The sequence below is a fragment of the Cyanistes caeruleus genome, chromosome 28 (assembly GCF_971803275.1).
Source record: "Cyanistes caeruleus chromosome 28, bCyaCae1.hap1.1, whole genome shotgun sequence".
Taxonomy (NCBI): domain Eukaryota; kingdom Metazoa; phylum Chordata; class Aves; order Passeriformes; family Paridae; genus Cyanistes; species Cyanistes caeruleus.
The window spans coordinates 1,241,327-1,262,508 of NC_141728.1; the positions used below are offsets into that span (position 1 = coordinate 1,241,327).

Genomic DNA, 21,182 nt, shown 5'->3' on the forward strand with positions numbered 1-21,182 from the left:
GAAATAACTTTGCTGATGAAGAGGCAAAGAAAGCATCCCTAAAGGAGAACAAAAGTGTAATTATGACTTTTCAGGAAGTAGAAATGCAAAATGAAACACCATATTTTTCTGAGGCAGAATTAAAAGCTATAAAGAGACTGGGAGCCACTCTTAAGGAAGGACAATGGACTCTTCCTGATGGTAGGAATATGATACTAAAGTCTCTGGCTTAACAGATCCTTGACAACTTACATTGACAAACTCACTGGGGAACAAGAGCACTTTGTGATCAATTCCTAAAATTTGATGGGTGTATTGGAATATTTGAGATTGGAAAACAAGTTACCCCGGGATGTATAACTTGCCAAAAAGTAAATAAAAGGGCGCTAAGGAGTCGTTTTCTGGAGGCCCTCAGACGGCCTACAGGCCTTTTGAAAAGATTCAAGTGGATTTTACTGAACTACCCAGAATGGGCCAATGGAAATATTTATTAGTTATAGTAGATCAATTAACTCAGTGGATGGAAGCATATCCTGCAGCTCGAGCTACAGCTCAAACAGTAGCAGAAATTTCGTTGGAACATATTATCCCAAGATTTGGATTAGTACAAGTTATTGTTTCAGATCAGGGTACTCACTTCACTTCAGGGGTAATCAAAAGTTTAAGTCAGGAGTTAGGAATTACTTGGGAATATCACACCCCGGGGCATCCTGAGAACTCAGGACGAGTTGAAAGGATGAATCAAACTATAAAACAGCAACTAAATAAAAATTATAGAAACCAAATTGCTGTGAACCAGGTGTCTTCCTTTATCTCTGTTAAATATTAGAACCAAGCCCCACTCTGAAACAGGGATTTCACCGTATGAGATGTTATATGGATTGCCTTATCCCCAAGGCATGATGATGAATCCTTCACTAGTCGGGGACAAAACCATCCAGGGATATATTACAACCATTGCCAGAAATTTGAGAGAGTTGAGAGAAAAAGGCATTTTAGCTCAGAAAATTCCCCTCAACTTCCCAATACATTCTATTCAACCAGGACAATATGTGTTGATAAAATGCTGGAAAGGGGAAAGTCTAGAACCTCGGTGGGAAGGACCATTTCTTGTTCTTTAACCACAGAAACCACAGTTTGAACAGCAGAAAAAGGCTGGACTCATGATTCACGGGTAAAAGGACCTATACCAAATAAAAACTGGAAAATTATTTTGACACCAGGAGACCTAAAAGGAAAATTGAAAAAGAGTTAAAACAAATGGAATCATTTTACAAAGATCTGAAAAGAAAACAGCCTAAAATGAACTTGTAACTGATCAACACATGGCTGAGGAGAGTGCTGGGTGCCCACAGGCCAAAGGTCACATGAAAAATCGTTTTTGCCTCTGGATTTCACGTAATCCTGCAATACGCTCAGTGTGCCATCCACATGTAGAAAGAATAACACCACCCCAGGATATCCAAGATACCCTTAGTGCAGAAAGATCAGAAACTGTCATCCCACAGAAAGTGGTTTCTTTATTTCAACAGGGTTGTAGCAAACAGGGTCATTTGTGTGCCCCTTCCTGTATAGCAAAACGTGAGCGGTGTGAAGCGATAAGAATTAAAAGGATAAGACAACGACATCGGTATAGGACAGCTGGACCCTGGGACCAAGGAGATGGAGCTTTTGTAATCAATTGTATACAATGTTTTAGCAGGGTGGAGAGGGACTTCAGACTGGGCAATTGGGCTTCAGCACAAGTTGACATTAACACTCACCTGCAGCAATTTATAATAGAAGATCAAGCACAAAGAGCATTTGTTTATTTAGCTTACTGCTCAGAATGAATGGTGGCTTTAAGGACACTGCAAGAGCAACAGAGAGTAATACAAGTGTGATGTGGATACAATAAGATTTCTCCTGATAATTAATCAGTAAAGAGTTTGTGCTTTATGATTGCAACTAACTTTAATCCATTAGAGAAAACAGGCATTCTGGATTGGCTGCTGACAGGAACTCCATTAAATCCGGACGCAGAACAACGCAGGTGGGAAAGAATCCGACACTTTTTGGATCTGTGGGAACAACCGAGACGGATTGAAAATATTTTAACACTCCCTCAGAGAATAACATTAATAGATTTTGTCAGTGAATTACAACTCCATAGGAAGAAACTAGTAACATCTATTACCAAAAAGGTACAAGAACAAATAACACTATGGAGTTGTACTAAGCACGGTTTAGAGTGTCGCCCATGGATTCATGTTGTTTGTAATAATTGCCTTGATTCGTGGTGGAGACCAACCAGAGTAAATGAAAGAGAAAGACAATTGATATGCTCAGCTTGTTTACATCGTGTGCTTCATCAGTTAACTTTGGGAAAGTTTTTTAGTGATTTTTTAGGAATATCTTTGAGACACAAGGATGGATCTCTGGATGTAGCTGTTTGATTAATAGAGAATTTGGACCAAAGAATCCTTGCTGTATTAGCTTTTGAAGGATAAAAGAGAGAACAATTCATAATATTATAATCCAGAGCATTATAATTAACATTCTATAATAATATAATTATATAATAATACAATATAATAATTCTGCTGTGGAGAAGAGATTTGTGTACCGTGCCACAGACACATTTCTGATAAAAACTGGCATCGTGAGTGTGCCTGTTGGTGGTGATGAAGGTGTAACAATCACCCCAGCGTCCAGAAAAGAAGATAACCTGACCAGTTGGGTCATAAATTGAAGTTGTAGTTGGCACAAAGTCTAGAGCTTTGATAATTTAGTACATTTGGTTTATACAGGTAAGTTTTGGCTTTAAAAGGAAATGAATAAATAGCAGGCTAGCCCAAAGGAAGGGATAAGTCGATGCTGCAAAATCTGTGCTGTTCTTGAAACCAACCACTAAAATGGCTCAGGTGAATATGATGAGACCAAAGGTAGCGGTGAGATGGAACGAGTCAATGGCGAGATCCCAGGATTTAAACTTTGCTCCCAAGAGGACTGGCACCTCGGCCCTTGGCTGCAACCCAAGGGGCCCTGAGGAAGGTAGAAAGTTAAAAGTGCTGAGGATTACTTTCACTGTGTTTATGATGATACCTTTGGTGATGGGCCAAAGCTCTAAAGCTGAATGGGAAGCAGCACAAGGGCCAGCCACAAGGAAGCAAACTATGCAAAAACAAAGTATCAGTAATTCCGACCCATGTGACAAATGTAATCAAAGGATCAAAGATAAGATGGAGTCTGTGTTTGTAGCACATTCATATGGTAATGTGGCCTGTTACAATCACAAGAATTTTCTGGACATCTGTGTTAAAAATAGGAAAATGTATTGGGTAGGAAAAAATCTGGGATTTAAGGGATGAGCTCCTTATCCTCATAATGATCAAATCTGTCCTCAATATGAAAAATTCTTCTGTTTTGAGAAAGACGAAAATGAGAATGAGCCAAATATAAATATAGCATTAAAAGAGAAAAAAGAAATAGAGAAAAGTGTGAAAAAGATTCCAGAGAAAGAATTAGAAGAATTGAATCAATTGTATAAACAATTAAAAGAACAATATAGCGACTGGGATTTGCCAGCTACAACTAAAACCCTTTTTGTAGATTTGATGCAAGAGATTGCTACAGAACTAGGATTATCCAAATGCTGGGTTTGTGAGGGGCTCAGGATGGCTGAGAGGTGGCCATGGAGAGGTGAGAGTTCAGCTCCAGAGCAATTTTTAAAATGGAACCATACTCAAATCTCCGAGACATTAAAACAAACTGGAGGATGGATTTTGAGTCACCAAGTAATTGGGACAGTTTGTGTAACTCGAGAAGGAAAGAAATACAATGAAGTGGTAGAATATACCCCTTGTACATCTACCCTAGGAGCAAATTCAGAGAACAATACAAAAACCTGGCAACCAAAAACTCCTGCTGGATACTGGGGAATAATGAAAGAAACTAATTGTCAGTGGGATAACCATATTGATTTGTGTCGGTATAAAAGTCCTGGAGCCAACCCTTACCAATCCATCAGTAACCTAAAATTTTATTGGGAACAACCAGGTACAACAAGTAACAAAGGGAAAGCCCCTGATGGAATATATTGGATTTGTGGACAAAGAACATATAGTGAATTACCCCAAAAGTGGAAAGGAACTTGTACCTTAGGAATTATACAGCCCTCCTTCTTTGTTATACCAAGGTCCAGGACTAATATGTTAGGAACACCACTTTACAAAACACTAGAAAGGAATAAAAGGGACTTGAACTTTTGAAACACTGGAAATATTTATTATTTTTTCTTTATAACTAAAATATAATTATTTAATAAAACTATATATATTTTTAATAATTATATTACTCAATGTTTTCACTACCAAATTTTATATTTCCATAAAAGAATTCATAACTTTTTAGCAACTAAACAATTATTGCTCATTGGTTCTAAGTAACAAAATTCTCTTCGATAATGAATTGACCACTATTTCTCCCACTTTATGCTAATTAGTCCAATTTTTATTTCTTTGGGGTCTATGGAGACATTTCTGGGGCACATTTGGGGCAGTTTTGGGTCAGGGGAGGGAATTCAGAGAGAACTTCAGGGTCTGGAGGACGCTTGGGGGAGCCGGGTGAGCACTGGGAGGGGCACTTAGGGATTCTGTGGGACGATTCGGGGTCCGGGGCAGCACCTGGGGGTCCAGGGGGACACTTGGAGGTCAGGGAGGGGAATCTGGGGGCGCTTCGGGGTCCGGGCGGGCACTTGGGGGGCTCTACCGGGGCTCCCTGGGCCGCGGGGGATGATGGGAGTTGTAGGCGCGGGTATAATACGGTATAACGGCACCGCGGAGCATCACGGGCGTTCAAGGCACAGCTCCAATGGCTCTCGGTGGGGCGCGGGGCATGACGGGAGATGGAGTCACGGCTGGAATGGCGCTCTATGTGCGCCGCGGAGCGTGATGGGAGCTGTAGTCCCGGGAGTGGCTCGGAAGGGGCCTATGGGAGTCCGGGAAGGCCCTTGGGGGACACTTTTGTGTCCGAGCCGTGGCTGGAGGTCCTCGGGGGGAACGTGTACGGCTGGGGAGCACTTGGGGGGAGCCTGGGGAGCTCTAAGCGGGCTCTTTACGGCGCGGGGCACGGCAGGTATTTTGGGGGAGGGGCACGACAGTAATTTTTGTCTCGGGACTCTGTTCTGAGGGGCTCAGAGGCCGCGAGGAATGACAGGAGATGAATTCCCAGAAGTGGCTGTAACGGACATCTGTGGGGTCGGGAGCATTCAGGGGATCCGGGGACGCTTTGGGGGTCCCGAATGGGCGCTGAGGGGGCACTCAGGGATCCTGGAGGGTCTGGGGGACACTTACGGGACAGATGGGGGCGATCCCGGGGTTCTGTGGAGCGCGGGGCATGACGGGCGTTGTAGTCCCGGCTCCAATGGGGCACTATCGGGGCGCGGGGCATGACGGGAGTGAGAGGCAAAAAGGAAAAATGGCGCCGACTGTCGGCCCCGCCCCCGAGTCCCTGATGCCCGGAGCTGATTGGCTGAAGGCCGTGATTGGCGGGAGCTTTGGCCAATAGGTGATGGCAGAGGCGGGAACGGCAAATCCCACCCTTCCAGTCCCTCCCAGTACAGCCCAGTTCATTCCAAGTGCCCCTCCAGACCCTCCCAGTAGAGCCCAGTCCGTCCCAATACACCTGAGTTCATTCCCATTCCCTTCCAGTTGCCCACAGTGTCATCCATCCAACTCCCCAGTGTCCCCCAGTTTTTCCCACAGTGTTCCCAGTGTCCCCAGTATGTCCCAGTATCCCCCAGTGTCACTCCCAGTATGTCCTCGTCTGTCCCAGTATGTCCCAGAGTACCCCCAAGTCCATCCCAACCCACCCTAGTTCCCCCTCAGCATTCCTCAGCTTGTCCCAGCCCTCCCCAGTATCACTCCCAGTATGTCCCAGTGTCTCCCACTGCATTCCCAGTGTTCCCCAGTATGTCCCAGTCCTCCCCAGGTATTCCAAGGAAACTTGAACTTCTCCCGGTTGCTGTGGCACCCAAACCCATTCTCCATAACTGGAGTTGCAAACCTTCCTGATGTGCTGCACTGGAGCAGAGGGAAATCAAGGCAGAGCCACGGTTTGTGACGAAACCTCTGGAGAATTCAGTCATAATCAAACTCCAAAGTTGCTGATGCCGTTGATGGGTCCCACTGAGGGACACGGCTGAGAAAGTGTCCCCAGGTTCCAGTTAGAGCAGGAAATGGGAGGCAGAGATGACAGGTGGGGACAAAGAGAAGCCAAGTCTTGGTGCCCTGGGCCACAGCAGGGTCTGTGCCAGCAAGGGCTGTGAGGAGACACCTGGTCCTGAGGCCCTGGGGCCTCCTGGCACAGCCCCAGCAAGGCTGGCCACTGTCACCCCCTTGTCCTGCCCTCAGCATCCCCCCACATCCCAGGGGCCTCAGGGATCTGCTGGGACGAGTCCCTGGGGAGCCTTGGCCAGGAATGGCCCTGGGGGGCTCCTCAATGCTCCCAGGGACTGCAGCTTTTTCAAAGGACTTGGGGCTCTGCTCTTGCCTTGGGGTCTCTGAGAGGTTTGTGCACTCATGGCCTCCAATTATCCGCTTTAATTAGTCTCCTGAGAGCCTTTGTCAGTAACAACACTCTGTGGAGCTCATCAATGCCTCTGGGTGCTTCAGTTCTTTAAGGTACTTTCCTTTCTTGTTCCCACACTGGGACTCTGAGAGGTTTCTGGGCAATCAAGGCCTCCAATTCTCTCCTCCAAGGAGCCCATGAGGAGCCTGTGCTGGGGCTGGACCCCAGTGGGACCTATTAATGCTTGGAGACACCTGGGGTTTTCTTCTGACTTGGACTCCTGGAAAAGTTTGTGCAATCTCCTCTCAGGCTCTGGGGTTCAAGGGCTCAGCCCCAAATGCACCCCGGGGCTCACTGGGCTCCAGCAAGTCCTGACAAAGCCTGGCTCTGCCTGCATTTCCCTCTGCTCCAGGGCAGTTCATCAGGAAGGTTTCCTACTGCAGCTCTGGAGAATATTTCACAGAGCTTCTAAGATAGTCTGAGAAATACACATTCCTATTTTAAAGAGTGACTTTTGATGCTTTTATCACTTCTGTCATTGGAGAAGAGGTGACAGGAACATTTGGAATTGATATTGACCCAGGGTCTCTCCTCAGGAGGCCTGGCCTGCTCAGAGAAGCTGTGCCCTGAGGTGTGAGCCAGAGTGGGCAACCTTGCTCCACATTCTCCATCCTGTCTGTCCTCCCTCACCTGGTGTTGGAGTCAGAGACACAGAGTGTGTGCCCTTAGCTCTGATTCCTGCCTCTGACATCCAAGAAAGCTCTGAATTTCATATAACACCATGAAAACAACTGCTAAATAGAAAAACTGAGAGTGTGAGTGTATAAATTATTGAGTTTTCTTAAGTCACTGGGTGAAAAAAGGTTTAAACTAGTTTAGAAAACAAAGGACAAGATGGAGGATCTAGGGTGTTGTCTCTTCTTCCTTCCTCTTTCTTCTTCATCTTCTTCTTCTAGAGGTTTTTGGGTGGTAGTAAGTGATTGGATAAAGAATGCCGCAGTGCAGTGAGCAGGTGTTGGGTCATTGGGTCACTAAGAAAAATAATTGACTTGGCATTTGTTAATTGGGTAAATGGACATATAAAAAACCTTGAAGATCTTTGTTAGCCATTTGGCACCTTTCTATCTTAGTGCACGTAGCTCCTTGTAGCCTGTACCCATGTCATGTAGAGAAGAGAAGAATAAACAACCAAGTCCAACAAGAGAAAACTGCCTCTCCCTCATCAATCTCAGTCCCAGGGGGAAAAAGAAGCCAACCACAAGTGTCCCATCAGGACACCCTGGGACCTGCTTTGCTGCAGAACTGTTGCAATACAGCGTTGGTGACCTCAGGACCGCACCAGCCGGGAGTTGCGTGGCAAAGAATAAGGACGGGCGTGACTGGGCTGCCTGAAAATAAAGAACTTTAATAACAGATAAAATAACAAAGGGTGGAAGTTGTACACGGTAGGGGGTCAAACTCAGGAGACAGGGCAATGGGTCACAAATCAAAATATATATATATATATATTACACAAGTAAGCAGTCATAAAGGAGAACCACAAACACTACCATAGATGTCAAACATCCTTATCCAATCGTTAACGAGAACTCCAAACATAACCTTACACAGAACTAACAGATTAACGTAACTCTACCCACAATCCTGTTCTCTTTGCCAGAACCTCACTCGATGTTTCCCACAGCCTTCAATCAATCCTTAACTCTGACTGCCCAACTCCCACAGAGAACTGGCTGCACTCAGGCAAAGAGGGGTTTTCTCCTTTTCCTTTCCTTTGAAGCCATGGAAAACTCCCAAGTTTTCCTGCTGAGAACAGCGATACTCGTCAAGTGTGTGCCGAGCCCAAGGTGCCACCAATGAGGTTCCCGTGCCCTAGGGCAGAACCCTGCAAGGAATGTTCTAGACCTTTGCACTGCTTGGTTCCACGAGGCCTTGCTCTGTCACAATGGACTTTTGGTTCCATGAGGTTCCACAGTGTACAGTGTGTTAAAGATACATTTTATATTGTTGGCTTTTCACAAATATTAAAATGAATGTTATGTGTATAAGAATGAGAAATTTTGTTGTATTAATAGAGTTTTCTTTCTGTTATTGATGAAATTTAGAAATAGTAGTATAATACATATATGTTAGGCTATGGCATAGTATTAAAATAAAAACTGCTTTTGTTTGTATAACCCAAAGACTGAGAAAAAAAAGAAATAGCTAAAGAACTCCTGCATTTGTGAACTATCTTACCCAGATGAAGACAGCAGTGACCAGAACTCTGAGGAAGGAATTTATTGCATTTCTGGCATCAAAGAATATAAATCTCGATGGCACCAAGAATATTGATCTATTGGGAAGGGGGCAAGAGAAAACTAACCAGAAGAACACCAAAGATCCTAAGAAGAATGTATGAATATGGATGAGAGTGTATGAATATGGATGAGAATTTATGGATATGTAGTAGGGTTCTGTTTTTAAGGGACAATCCTTTGTTAGTAAGGTGTGCTCTCTTGGCTGAATGCAGAGACACCCGGCCGTGTCTGTATACTTTATTTTTTCCTCCTAATTGTCTTTTTTATTAAGCTTTTAAATTCTATAAAAATTACGTGAACCTCGTTTTTCACACAGTGGATATTTGATTCCTTGGGGCCCCACGGTGTCAGAATGGTGTTTTTGGTTGCGTGAGGTTCCAGAGTGTACAGTGGATATTTGATTCCTTGGGGCCCCACGGTGTCAGAATGGTGTTTTTGGTTCCATGAGGTTCCACAGTGTACAGTGGATATTTGATTCCTTGGGTCCCCACGGTGTCAGAATGGTGTTTTTGGTTGTGTGAGGTTCCACAGTGTACAGTGGATATTTGATTCCTTGGGGCCCCACGGTGTCAGAATGGTGTTTTTGGTTGTGTGAGGTTCCAGAGTGTACAGTGGATATTTGATTCCTTGGGGCCCCACGGTGTCAGAATGGTGTTTTTGGTTGCGTGAGGTTCCGTGCTCTCAGCAATGGTCTCCTTGCTGCTGAGGTGTCACGATGGAGCCTTGGTTTCATGAGCTTCCTCAGTGTCACAATGGTCTCCTTGGATCTGCAGTGTCCCAGCAGTGCCTTGGCTCCAGGGGCCCTGCTGGGTCACAATGGAGCCTTAGTTCCATCAGGCCCCACAGTGTTTCAAGGAAACAAGGGTTGCCTTGGTTTCACGGGCCCCAAAGTGTCACAGGGGTCTCCTTTTCCTGCGGCAACCAGCAGCAAACCCCAGTGCCAGGGCCAAATGTGTGGGAAGAAGGAGGAGGGGGACATTTGGAATGCTGGGTTTTGCCTTCCCAGGTCCCAGGGAGGTGGGATGGGGCCCTGCTGTCCTGGAGATGGCTGAACAGCGGCCTGCCCATGGGAAGGGGTAAGAGACAACAACCTCTGTCCATGGAACAGCAGCAGAGAGCTAGGGCAGCAGGCTGCGTTTAAAAGAGTGTCACCAGCACGGGAAACATCAACCTAGGACATTTTCTTGAGAGCTGCCATTTGAGACCATTCTTTTATACAGACTCGGACCACTGGGAAAGATGACGTTCACTTTCCTGGTCAATTTTAAAAGCTTTAATAAAAAAGACAGTAGGCAACAAAGACAATAAAGCAAAGGGTTAAAAGGGCTGGGTGCTTGGCGCTCTGCCAAGAGCACCCCTGGTGTTCTGGAAACACCCTTTATATCCCATTTCTATTGCATCAACTTGATGGGAACTGACAGTGGTCAAAGAAGAGATTTTTAGGTTTCGGACATTAGCTTGAGCCTGTGTGAAACTGAGTCCCATAAAGTTCTCACTCTGGGCTGAGAAATCATAAGGAGGAATCCAAACAGTCCTTGGGGTAGGAAAACAACCTTGGCAGGTGTTGTTTGGATCCTTGTTGTTTCCTTGCAAGAAACAGACAAGGGGTGTTGTTCCTAATTGTCCAGTGCTGGTGATGTGTTGGTTTAATGACCAATAAGAGTTTTACCTCTTGGACCTTCTTGGACCTGTCTATAAAAAAGATCTGGAATAATAAATCTGGCTCTCTTGTCCTGCCCAATAGAGAGTCCCTGTCATGCTTTGCTGTTCCTAATACAGTGCGATACAACCTGATGCATATTCATAGACTTTATGCATATTCAAACTTTTCCATTAACTGCTTTACATTTCCCAGGAACTGTTTAGCATGGCCACTCCTTGGGTCCACCTTTTTACAGCATGCCTGTGTCTTGGCTTGTGGTTTTAATCCTCTTCTTCTCCCCTTTGAATTTGGGCCTTGGCTCCTTCTTTGCACAGGTGCTGAGTGTTGATAGCAGCAGGGTCCCCATCATCTGTTCACTGGAGTTATCCCAACTGAGCAGACAGTTCAAACATCCTCTATCGACTGTTACAGCAAAGCCATTGGAACGTGATACACACAGCATTCATCTGAATCCTTGTGAAAAGCCAGTATTATAATATGTATTTATAACAGTGGGAATATAAATCTGGGGAGACACGTGGTGTTTTTAGTGGGAGTAGTGAATTGGAGAGCACCATTCCTAAAGCACAAGAGCCCTGTCAGAGGCAGCCCTGTCCCTGCAGTGCCCCAGCTCTGCTGCCCCACAGCTGCTGGATCAGCAAGGGCAGAGCCATGGGGGAGGGAAATGCACAGGGACTCCTCCTGGGAGGGACCTCGGGAGGTTTGCAATGGAATTCATCACAATGATCATCGATCTCCTCTGGTTTTGGCCCTATGCCCCTCCCTTTGCAAAAGACTATAAAATCACACCCTAAATTTACCTTCCTTTGAGATCTCCCCAACGGACAGAAGACTCTGCGTCGTTGGACGGCTGAGTGGACTTTGACATTGGTAGCTATAATCCCCTTACTCTCTTTTCCTTATGCTTTGCTTTCTCCTCTTTCCCCTCTATCGCATATTAGTGCTGATGAGCACTCAATAAAGTGTGTTTTGCTGTTTGAGTCCCTGGTTTGCTGATAATCTTTTGTAGTCTAAGACCAAATAAAAAAACTACATCACAAATCCCACCTTGCGAATCATGACAATTGCCCAGTCTTTCCCTTCCTGGGATCCCTTCTTAGACATCCCATGGGAAATCTTGCACATTCCCCAAATGCCCTTTGTGGATTTCCATCAGGAATCTCAGACCCTGAGGCAGAGCTCCCCATGTTCAGCTGGCAAGGTCATGCAGGAAAGATCCAGCACTGAGCCCTTTGGCAAGTCTTTAATGAGGAGGTACCAGAACTCTGCTTGAAGTAATTTTTTATCTTTTGTTTTATAAATTGTAGTGGCCCTAAAATATCATTTACTGCAGCCCCCTTGCTGTGGGAAGGCACAGCTCCCACTGGAACAGATGGTCAACGCTCCTGACCTTGAACACTTCTTGGGATGGGACATCCACTCCCATGGACAACCTGTTCCCATCTTGTCAACCTCATCATAAAATATTTCTTTCTTCTATCAAATCTGAATTTATCCTTGATCATCTTAAAGGCTATGACCTTTCCTCTGCCACTACAGGCCTGTAAAAGATTTCAATTTTTCTTGGAAAATGACCACAATGTTTCAATCTGAAAAGACCTTGAAAGGACACAAAAATCTCACAAGATCAGATCAGGAGGCCTCAAGCACATGACCCATAGAGACTGAGGGCCCTGGGCTCAGTGGTGTTGTAATAAAGAATTGAGTAAATAAAAATTCGGAATAAGAAGTTTAAATAAAGTATGTATAATTATAACTAAATGTAAGTATGGAATAAGGAATTCTCCTCCCGGTCGAGATAGAATTCCTTTTCCAAAAATCACGAATTGCAAAAGAACCCCCCCCCCAGATAACAGGTTTCAGCAGACTCATCAACTCGGAGGAAAAGACAGGACACAGGCCATCATAGAAACAAAAGAACCAGCCTAAAAGTCTACCTCCAGAGAAAGGCAACGCCCGGCCGATTTCGGCTGGAGACCATCAAGCAAGACAAAAGGGACGAGCCCCAGGAAGATGGTCGTTGCCAGAATCGAACACCACACCCGCCAAACCCATGTGAAAAACGAAGTTCACTCCTGTAAAATTTTAAAAATGTTTAATAAAGACAATAAGAGACATAAAGTAAAGCAAAGAGATACGGCCGGGTGCCTTGGCGCGCTGCCAAGAGCACACCTGGTATCTCAGGAGTGTCCTTTTTATCCCATCCTTGCTGCGAGAGGTTAATGCATATTCAAGCATGTCCCCTCCCTGGTTCCACCTTCTTGGATCATATTTTTTTTCAATTTTATTTTCTGTTGGTCAGCATAATTTTTGCTGGTCTAGCTGGTCAGCATTATTTCGGAGTTTTTGGTTTCCTTTCTGCTGCAGATGGTCACTTGTTGATAAGGGTCCAGGCCCCTTATACTTCCTCAGAGAGCAGATGGGCTTCATATCTTTCCCCCTTGCCAACGTCCTGGTACCGGCTTTTTGGTAACAGTTTGCTCTCCATTTCCTGCTGCTGATAACAGCCTGTTTTCCACAGCTTGATCCTCCCATTGTCTTGCCTGCTGGAGTTATCTTGCCTTCTCCAGATGAGACATATCCTTACCATTCAGAATTCCTATCTAAGCCTATAACTTGCTAAGAGAGAAAAGAATATAGTGAAAGCATATAATATATTTATCAGAATAATTGTGAAAAGCCAATATTTACAACATGAATTCACAACAAGCTCTCCTTTTATTTTTTTTATAAATCATTTGGCTTGAGCAATAATTCTTGTTTTCTAGCTTCTAGCACTCGTTCATTTTTCTCACAAATCAGTTTAGCTTCTTCCAATGGATCTTTCACATTATTTTGTTTTCTTAATACCATGATTTTTTGTGCCGTTCCAGATGTGGCCAATTTTGGTTCTGTAGGCATTGCTACTATTTGCATGCCCTGCACCACTTTGGTAATTAGTTGGATGAAACAGGGGATTAGACAAGGAAGGAATATTAAACCAGCTGTAGCGCATAGGAGGAAGAAACCTAGCTTCTTCCACCATTCTGTCCCCAGCAGGTTATCCCACCAATTAGTGGTCATCATTGACTCCCATTTTTGGACTGGCACATGGGCTATTTTTCTGATGTTCTTGGCGATATCTAGAACGGCATTTCCATTGTCATCAATTTGCAAACAACAATCTGATGTATTAAATTTCCCGCAAACACCCCCTTCTTCAGCCAATAGATAGTCCAAAGCCAGTCTATTCTGATATATTGCAGCTCTGGCTTGGCGTTGCTGACTGACTATTAATTCCATAGCCCCAGCTGTTTCATTGGTTATGATTTCTACCACAGCTTGGAGTCTTATAATGCGATTTAGCATGTAAATTGGGGTTCGATATCCCCAGCTTCCATCTTGTGCCCAAGTAGCTGGTCCATATGTTTCTAGTATGCGTTCAGGGGGCCATTCCTCATCTCCCCATTTTTGAGGTCCTCCAAACAATTCCCTTTTATTTCTTTTTAGGTCCTCATAAACCGGCACTCCCAATTGATCTCCATCTGGTCCTGGCAAAAGGAAGAATCCTGGTTGAATGATTCCCAGAGTACAACTCCCTTTCCATTGTGAAGGGAGCTTTGGGTATGCCCTTTTCCCACATATCCAAAATAAGCCATCTGGTGCCTTCCAATAGTCATTTTTCTGTTGATTTATATTTTCCCAAAATTTAGATATTTCTGGGATTCCAGAGTAAGGATTTTTCCCTTTACCATTACATCTGAAGAGTGTGGTTCGATTATCATAAACACAATTCTTTTCTTTTACTTTTCCTTGAGTCCAATACAGAGTTGGTTCCTCTGGGATCCACCATGTAGAAGTTCCATTGCTAACCTTATACCTTTTACAGGGAGTTTTCCCTATTTCTTTAATAAATTCCTTACCAGTTCGCCACAAACATTCCTCCCCTATCACTGTTGAACTTAGAATCCATCCTTCTGGTCGAGTCCCCCCTCTTATATTGGTCCGGTTCCACTTAAGGAGTTCCACCGGGCCTATGCTACTACCTTTCCATGGCCATTCCTCCGTCATTAAAGCTCCTCCACAGACCCAACAGTTCGTTATGTTAAGTTCTTTACTTATCCTTTCCCCTAAATCCACAAACAGGTTTTTTCCTAGTCTTGAGATATCTATTTCTCCTTTTAATTGCTGTTTGAGCCTTGCATACAAGTCCTGACGTGAGGTTAAGTTAGGTTTAGGTTGCTGTGTTGGTTTTATGTTTTTTCTTATCACTTGTTCTTTTCTCAAATCTTGGGTCTTTCCCTTGACCGCCCCCGTGAAACAAATCCATTTTTCCCCTTTTGGGCAAGTGCTTCCCAATCTAGTACCACTGACTCCTAAGTTTTCTGTGATCCAATATTTTTCTTCTTTATGTATACAGGTACTTAACTTGGATGGGTTATAGCAGTGACTATTGATATTGGTGTGGGTAATAAGAAAGAAACCCCGGCGTCTTTCCATGTACAGCTTTCGATAGCATTTGTAACATGGCTTTGCTGGTGTCCCAAAAGGGAGAAGGATAAGTGACAAAAGAAGGAATAATAGGGGTCCAGTATGGCTTACACCCCCACCCATCCTGCCTATGAGGTTGCAGCTCACAGCAGGTGTTTTATATTCTTCTTGGTGGCGAGTTATAGAGGCCAATCTGGTCTTGCCCCCTATTTCCTTGTCACTTCCTCTTTTGTAATTTCCAAGCAAATCTCTTTTGACACCTTTTAACAGTAGTATTCCACTGTTCCTCAGGTATTTCCCACTCAACAGGCACCAGTAATTCCCATCCACAGAGCAGAGTTATTATTTCAGTTGCCTGCAACTCCGTTTGGACAGAGGATCGATTTTGTGCTCGACACTCCCTACAACAAGAACGCCGATTGTGTGAGCTGCAATACCAATTTTTCCCACAAATTAAACACTTATATTTAACCCAGCTAGCATGTCCCGTATTGGGATGATTTAGACAAGGTATATGGTGTGGCACTGATGGAAGTTGTGATTCTCCCCCTTCTTTATACAGATCACAGGCCAAAGCAAAAATATGAGGATTTCCCGACTGAAACAGCCCCGATCCTCCTGTTTGGAGTGGGAGTATTCCTCCCCAAGGTGGATATCGAAGGTGTCTCAGAACTTGTCCAGGCAGGACTTGAAACCACTGATACAGGCTTGGTTTCACTTCCCAATTAGGCGTGATTCTTTGCTCATCCCTTAGATCCTGTGGATTGTCCCAGTTCATTACCACCCAGCCCCCGCTTTAGAGTCAGTTTGGTATCACCCGGTTCAGAAGTTATAGTCCATTCCTCAGGTTTCTTCACAGGTCCCTTGATTCTACTGGCGTGGATCCACCCTCGTTCCCTGGTCCGGATTGCAGCCTCCGTTGTCAGCAGTACCTGAAAAGGACCTTCCCATTGAGGAGTTAAAGATTGTTCCTTCCATGTCTTTACCAGTACCCATTCTCCTGGATGAATATTATGAATTTTGAACTCCAAAGGGGTGGTTTGAGGGATCATTCCTTTTAGCCTTAAGTTTTCAAGTGTTTTAGCAATTGTGGTGACATATTTTCTGACACTTACTTCTCCTACTTCATAAGTGGCGGTTTCATGTCGGGTGGTAAGGAAGGGTAGTCCAAACATCATTTCATAGGGTGACACTCCCAGGTCTGACCTGGGTTGTGTTCGAACCCTCAATAGAGCCAGGGGTAAACATTTTACCCAGGACATCTGGGTTTCAATCATTAATTTTGTTAAGGTCTTCTTTAAAGTTTGATTCATTCTTTCCACCCGGCCTGAACTTTGTGGGTGCCAGGGGGTATGCAATTCCCATTTTATTCCCAAGGTTTGGGTTATTTGCTGTAAGACTTTAGATGTAAAATGTGTTCCTCTATCTGAGTCTATTTTATTAATCATTCCATACCTGGGAATAATCTGTTCCAAAAGAGTTTTACACACCACATTAGCTGTGGCCCTGGCAGCGGGAATAGCTTCCACCCAGTGAGTTAAGTGGTCTACTATTACCAATAGGAACTTCCATTTTTGGACTTGGGGAAGTTCAGTAAAATCCACTTGAATACTTTGGAATGGCCGTAAAGCTAATTCACGGCCACCCAATGGTGTTTTTCTCATTATTTTTCTATTTACCTTTTGGCAAGTTATGCAGTTTTCAGTTATTTGTTTTGCTACCCCAAAAATTCCAATACATCCAAAATCCCTTAGAAAGTGATCACACAAAGCCTGAGTACCCCAATGAGTTTTCTGATGCATATCTTCTAATATTTTCCTGGTGAGTGGTTTATTAAGTAACTGTCTCCCATCAGGGAGTTTCCACTTTCCAGACTGATCCCGTTCTCCCCCTATCTTGAGTAATTCTTTTTCTTCTTTCTCATTAAATTTAGGGATTTCCAATTCTTCCCTGTCTGGGGTTAAAATTAACATTACTCGTTTGTCCCCATTTTCTGCCGCCTCTTTAGCCTCCTGATCCGCCAAGTTATTCCCTCTTATTTCAGGTGTCATTCCCTTTTGGTGTCCTTTGATATGTACTACAGCTATCTCCTCAGGCAGTTTTAACGCTTCTAAAACTTCTAAAATAAGTCCCTCATGTACTAGTCCTTTCCCTTTTGAGTTTAGTAACCCCCTTTCTTCCCAAATTTTCCTAACGGTATGGATTACTCCAAAGGCATACTTTGAATCAGTATAGATTGTCCCCTTTTTATGTGCTAAATGCTCCAGTGCTCTTTTTAAAGCATATAATTCACAAGATTGAGCAGACCAGTTTGAAGGTAGACTTCCTTTTTCGATGGTCTGCATATTTTCCCCATCAACTACAGCATATCCCGACATTCTTTTTCCTTGCAAGCATCTGGATGAACCATCAACATATATTTTTTTTTTCCCTCCAAAAGGGCTTGTTCTGCTAAATCTTCCCGAACTTTAGTTTGGCATTGTATAATTTCCAGACAATTATGTACCAAATCATCTTTTGGTTCCCCATACAGGAATTGGGCTGGATTGAGACTCCTGCTTGTTTCTATTGTCAAATCATTATTGTCAATTAAGATTGCTTCATATTTTAACATCCTGGAGTCTGTTAACCATTTCTCAGCTTTTTGATTTAGCACATTTCGAACAGCATGAGGAGTGCATACAATTAATTTACTTCCAAAGGTGAGCTTACGGCTTTCTTCCACCAACATAGCAGTAGCTGCTATTGCCTGAATACATACTGGCCAGCCATGGCTCACTGGATCCAATAATTTGGATAGAAAGGCTATTGGTTTCTTCACCCCCCCCCATTCTTGAACTAAAACCCCGTGAGCTACTCCGTTTTCCACATTAACATATAAATGAAAGGGTTTTTCTAAGGAGGGTAGGCTTAGGGCTGGTACTGAGGCTAGTTTCAATTTCAATTGTTCTAATTTATCATCATCATCTTTAGTCCATATTATATTGTCCCCTCCTGTCAATTTCTCATACAAAAATTTTACTGCTTGTGTGTATCCTTCAATCCACAATCTACAGTATCCCAGTAGTCCTAGCAGTTTCCTAACCTCTTTCTTTGAAGAGGGAGGAGGAAGGGATAGGATCCCTGCAATTCTTTCAGGATTTAATTTCCTGTTACCTTTGCTTATCAGGTGACCAAGATATTTTACCTCTGATTCCACAAACTGTAACTTTCCTTTTGATACTCTGAGTCCCTTTTCCCCAAGAAAATTCAGAAGTTTTATAGTAGCTTCTCTAACTTCAGCTTCTATTTCTCCTGATATTAGGAGATCATCCACATATTGGATGATTTGTATTCCTACAGGAGTGGGGAAAGTTTGTAGTATCTCTTCTAAGGCTTGCCCGAATAGATTTGGGGACTCTGTGAATCCTTGTGGTAATTTTGTCCATCTTAATTGTTGCTTTCTCCCAGTATTTGGATCTTCCCATTCAAAGGCAAAAATATCTCGGCTTTCTTCTGCCAGTGGGCAGGCCCAGAAAGCATCTTTAAGATCCACCACACTGAACCACTGATGTTGAGGTGGGACTTTACTTAAAAGAGTATAAGGATTAGGAACCACAGGGTAACGGGCTCGTGTTCTTTTATTAACCTCCCTTAAATCCTGCACTAATCTGTAATTTCCATCAGGTTTCTTTACTGGGAGTATAGGGGTGTTATGAGGAGATTTGCAAGGTTCCAATGTCCCATCCTTTATCAATTCTTCTATGACTGGCTTTAAGCCTTCTCTCCCCTCCAAAGAAATAGGATACTGACGTACACGTATGGGACATTCTTCCCTTTCAATAGTGACCCTTATGGGGTCAATATTCAATCCACCCCTATTTCCTTTTCCAGCCCAAACCTCTTTGTTAATTTGTTCTTCATCTTCCTGGCCAAGTTTTAACACTTTGGCTGTCATTTTCCCTTCTTCTGGGATAACCCCAATTCCTAATTGTATCTGTAAATCCCTTCCCAATAAGTTGCTGCCAGCCCCAGGAACTAGTAAAACATCTCCTATTCCTATTTTTGTTTCTCCTTCTATGACCACATTTTTAATGACAGGAACTTTAAACCCTTCCCCTTTTGCCCCTGTTACTTTTACAGTATCATTACTTATATCACATCCCTTTGGAATATTAACAACACAAGTCCTTTCTGCCCCAGTATCAACTATAAATTCTAATTTCTCCTCTTGGGGGCCCACTTTTAAAGTTATCAAAGGCTCCAGATGGTATTTGTCCCCCCAAAAATAATAGAGCCCCTGACTTCGCTGTTCTTCCTCTGGAGGTGTCTCTTGAAATATCTTTAGATCCCTCCTTAAGTGAGGGCATTCTCGTTTAAAATGCCCTTCCTTTTTGCAATAAAAACAGGTATTCCTGGGTTGCCCCGGGAATTTTGATTGTGCTGGATTTTTATTTCTTCCCTTTTCCCCACTTCTAGCCCCTGAGTGTTTAGGAGGAATTCCTGAGGGTTTTTGATTCAGATTTTTCTGGAAGGTGTTTTCCCTCATAGTGGCTATCATGATTTTTGCTTCCACTTTAGCTTTTTCTTCATCTCTCCGTACATAAACCCTTTGAGCTTCTCTTAATAAATCATTTAAGGGTTTGTCATGCCAGTCCTCCAATTTTTCTAGTTTTTTCCTAATATCTGGCCATGCTCGGGTGACAAAATTAACCCTTAGCAGGGCTTGTCCTGCTAGGGACTCAGGGTCTATTCCAGAGTATTGTTTCATATTTTTTTCGGAGCCTTTCCAGCCATTCAGTTGGGGTTTCCTCTTTTCCCTGTTGTCCCTCAAAGGCTTTTCTAACATTTTGCCCTCGGGGCGCTCCCTCCTTTATCCCTTTGATTATCAAATTACGATAATCATTCATACTTCCCCTCCCAACTTCATCATTCTGGTTCCAATCAGGAGGTGCAGTTGGCAATTTCTGTTCTCCTGGTGGGCCTTGTTGGTTTTCTCTTTCCCATATTTTTATCCCAGCAGTTCTAATCATATCTCTTTCCTCTTGGGAAAATATTATTTTCATTATTGATTGCATTTCTTCCCAAGTGAAAATATTGGGCCCTAGGAATTGATCTAATTGTTCGGCTGTACCTATAGGGTCTTCTAATAGCCCTTTAATCTCCTTTTTGAAATTCCTAACTTCTGTAGAAGTCAAAGGAGCATTCACAAATCCCGTTCCCCCCTGGACTCCCCCCATAGGTACTTCTCGTAATGGGAATAAATTGATTTCTTGGTTCCACTCTCCCTGTTTATCTGTTTTTACAGCCCCCTTCCCTTGTTTTGTATTAGTGTTGGTAACATAGAGATTATCAGGCTGCTTTTGAGCTTTAATTGCTCCCCTTGTGTTCTGATATGGTGCCCCTTCATTAAGAAGAGATGTTATCTGGGCGGCAGGCGCTGAACCCTCCAAAGGAAAAGAAGCAGAAACAGAGCCCGGCAGGGAAGCTGGAATCCCTAGTGCAGAAGGAGTGAGGGCGGGGCCTGGCAGTGAAGCCAGGGCCGCCTGTGCCGAGCTGCTGGGGTCCGGCAGTGAAGCCGGGGCTGCCAGGGCAGGGATGCTGTAGCCCGGCAATGAAGCCGGGGCCGCCAGGGCGGGTGGAGCAGAAGCCAGAGTCGGGACACCCAGCGCTCTCCCCGGTTCGAAGGGGGGAGCAGGAGTTCCCGGGACGGGTGGAATTCCCAGCATCAGCGGGGGTGGGAGGATTCCCAGCGCCATTGGAGGCGGAGGAATTCCCGGAGGCTGGGGAACCCCTGCGGCTGGCTGCAGCGGGGGGGCTCCCTGTGCCAGCGGTGGAGGTAAAGCATCCAGGGGGTCCCATTTTTTTTTTATTTTCTGTTTGCTCAACCTCTGGAGTTTTAGATACTTTAAAAACTCTGGCTCCCAGAAGTTCTGTGTTTCCTAGCCAGCAAGAGGCATATTCTCTTTCTTCTGGATTAAATGGCTCTTTTGAATTCACAAATATATTTAGAGCCTGGCAGATCCAAGCCTCAGAGGACCCGTATTTTGGCCAGTAAACATGATCAGGTCTAATTTCCTTTTTTACCCACTCCTTCATGCAAAATTGGATCATTTTTACTTTGTCTTTCCCCTTTGTATCAGGATCTGAATCCCAATTTGCTAGCTTGATCCCAAGGGGACTATCTTGAGGTATATCCTCTGGTATTTTATTAATTCTTTTTTCTCTTAATGACAGCTTAC

General features: G+C 44.0%; 4 long non-coding RNA genes across 5 annotated transcripts in view; 1 reads left to right on the plus strand and 3 right to left on the minus strand.

Annotated features, from left to right (window-relative positions):
- Nucleotides 1-1,479: 1,479 nt before the first annotated feature.
- On the minus strand, nt 1,480-1,806 carry LOC147649005 (uncharacterized). The gene is made up of 2 exons (XR_015279699.1): nt 1,743-1,806; nt 1,480-1,627 (listed from the first exon to the last, which is right to left on the minus strand). It is a non-coding gene; the product is annotated as an uncharacterized LOC147649005 (long non-coding RNA).
- A 107-nt stretch (nt 1,807-1,913) lies between these two features.
- Nucleotides 1,914-5,403, minus strand: LOC147649006 (uncharacterized). The gene is made up of 3 exons (XR_015279675.1): nt 5,313-5,403; nt 4,118-4,196; nt 1,914-2,039 (listed from the first exon to the last, which is right to left on the minus strand). It is a non-coding gene; the product is annotated as an uncharacterized LOC147649006 (long non-coding RNA).
- On the plus strand, nt 4,942-9,143 carry LOC147649007 (uncharacterized). The gene is made up of 2 exons (XR_015279680.1): nt 4,942-5,094; nt 8,189-9,143. It is a non-coding gene; the product is annotated as an uncharacterized LOC147649007 (long non-coding RNA).
- Nucleotides 9,144-12,569: 3,426 nt separating this feature from the next.
- Nucleotides 12,570-21,182, minus strand: part of LOC147649008 (uncharacterized) — a 769,650-nt gene continuing 761,037 nt past the window's right edge. The window contains exon 2 of one of the 2 annotated variants that reach the window (XR_015279683.1): nt 12,570-15,904. This is a non-coding gene — a long non-coding RNA (uncharacterized LOC147649008). The remainder of the gene's footprint in view (nt 15,905-21,182) is intronic. The other variant, XR_015279682.1, reaches the window with a different exon arrangement.